We start from the raw sequence: 2,675 nt of genomic DNA on the forward strand, positions 1-2,675 counted from the left end.
GGCAATGGCCATCGTGCGGCCTAAGGGCAACCGCCTAGCCACGAGGGGCACCGTCGTGTGTTTTTCTTGCCATCGGTGTGGAATCGTGCCCATGCCTTAGCCAACGCAAGGCAACGGCCGTCATGCGGCCTATGGCCGACCGCCTGGCCATGAGGGGCACCGTCGTGCGTTTTTCTTGCCGTCGGTGTGGCCGCCGTGCCCATGCCTTAGCCAACGCAGGGCAACGGCCGTCGTGCGGCCTAAGGCCCACCGCCTAGCCATGAGGGGCACCGTCGTGCGTTTTATTTGCCGTCGGTGTGGCATCGTGCCCATGCCTTAGCCAACGCTAGGCAACGGCCGTCGTGCGGCCTAAGGCCAAACGCCTAGCATCGTGCCCGTGCTTTAGCCAACGCAGGGCAATGGCCATCGTGCGGCCTAAGGGCAACCGCCTAGCCATGAGGGGCACCGTCGGCCGTTCTTCTTGCCGTCGGTGTGGCCATCGTGCCTATGCCTTAGCCAACGCAGGGCAACGGCCGTCGTGCGGCCTAAGGCCCACCGCTTAGCCATGAGGGGCACCGTCGTGCGTTTATCTTGCCGTCGGTGTGGCATTGTGCCCTTGCCTTAGCCAACGCAAGGCAACGGCCGTCGTGTGGCCTAAGGCCTACCGCCTAGCCATGAGGGGCACCGTCGGGCGTTTTTCTTGCCGTCGGTGTGGCATCATGCCCTTGCCTTAGCCAACGCAAGGCAATGGCCGTCGTGTGGCCTAAGGCCTACCACCTAGCCATGAGGGGCACTGTCGTGCGTTTTTCTTGCCGTTGCCTTAGCCAACGCAAGGCAACGGTCGTCGTGTGGCCTAAGGCGCACCGCTTAGCCATGAGGGGCACCGTCGTGCATTTTTCTTGCTGTGGATGTGGCGTCGTGCCCATGCCTTAGCCAACGCAAGCCAACGGCCGTCGTGCGGCCTAAGGCCTATCGCCTTGCCATGATGGGCACCGTCGTGCGTTTTTCACGTCGTCGGTGTAGTGTCGTGCCAATGCTCCGTCATGCGGCCTAAGGCTCACCGCCTAGCCTTGTTTTCGCTTATTTTTATCTTTTTAAGCATACATGTTGAGTCTCGTTAATGTCCACCGCCGTATGTCTTTGAAATTCATAAATTGCTTTTTTTTTTAATTAAACTATATTTTTGTATTTTTTATTATTTTTTATTATTTTTTTGTTTTTATTTTTGTTCAATTCAATCTTGGAAATTTTTTATTTTTTTTTATTTTTTTTGTTTTTATTTTTGTTCAATTCAATCTTGGAAAATTTTTATTATTTTTTATTGTTTTTATTGTTTTTATTTTTGTTCAATTCAATCTTGGAAATTTGTTTTATATTTGTTTCAAGCACCCATGTGTAGGTGTGTTAAATACACACTAAATTGCCATCTATTGGTGGCTATATTTGTGAGACGAAAAGGGTGTGGGTCTACTAACGGTTTGAGTTTTTTAGTTTCAAGACTATCAGGGAGAGTTGAGATGCTTGACCTGTCAAGGCCATAGGAAGGCCGTCGGTACTAGAAACACGTTAGACATCATCGTTGGGCATGTAAGGGCACTTAAATTCTTTCTTTGCCTCAAAATTTCAAGAGTCGGTCGGTTGAGCGGGCGTCGTGCACGGCGGTCGTTCGTTTACGTCATTTTTGTGTGTGCTGCGTGCCTTACGTTGCATGATCTTGGCATCCAAGCTGGCATCGGTGACCGATTGGGGTTGTCGATGCACGGCGTGGGTGCTCAGACGGTGCAGTTCGTGACGGCGCGTGGGTAGCGGTGGGCATGTTTGGGCTGGTCGGATCCCCGCTGGTGCGGTGACGTCTTCCTTCACATTCCCCTTCAATCGTTGGCGCAAGAGCAGCATCGTTAGCCTTGGCCGCCCACGGGTTTCCTGTGTTGCATACCTATTAGAAGGAATTCGGATGCCACAACATTCAACGTTCTCCCAACGCCGTCCCGCCCGGTCGGGCTGCGGCGGCGTCGGGGAACCGCAAAGGCGAGGCCGTGTTCCGAGTCGCAGCCAAGCGATGCGTCTCGGCCCACGAACTGTAGCCCGAGCTCTTGGACGCGGAACACCGGGAGGGCAGGAGATCGTCGATCTCTATTTGCCTGAACTTGGCGTCAATCGCCCGCATCGAACGACTGCCATCGTCGCCTCGAGACGTCACGTCTCCTTCGAGCTCGTTGACCTCGTGCGACGTCGGCGTCGGTGAGGAATGCTACCTGGTTGATCCTGCCAGTAGTCATATGCTTGTCTCAAAGATTAAGCCATGCATGTGTAAGTATGAACTAATTCAGACTGTGAAACTGCGAATGGCTCATTAAATCAGTTATAGTTTGTTTGATGGTACCTGCTACTCGGATAACCGTAGTAATTCTAGAGCTAATACGTGCAACAAACCCCGACTTCTGGAAGGGATGCATTTATTAGATAAAAGGTCGACGCGGGCTCTGCCCGTTGCTGCGATGATTCATGATAACTCGACGGATCGCATGGCCTTCGTGCTGGCGACGCATCATTCAAATTTCTGCCCTATCAACTTTCGATGGTAGGATAGTGGCCTACCATGGTGGTGACGGGTGACGGAGAATTAGGGTTCGATTCCGGAGAGGGAGCCTGAGAAACGGCTACCACATCCAAGGAAGGCAGCAGGCGCGCAAATT

The sequence above is a fragment of the Coffea arabica genome, unplaced genomic scaffold (assembly GCF_036785885.1).
Source record: "Coffea arabica cultivar ET-39 unplaced genomic scaffold, Coffea Arabica ET-39 HiFi ptg000042l, whole genome shotgun sequence".
Lineage (NCBI taxonomy): Eukaryota > Viridiplantae > Streptophyta > Magnoliopsida > Gentianales > Rubiaceae > Coffea > Coffea arabica.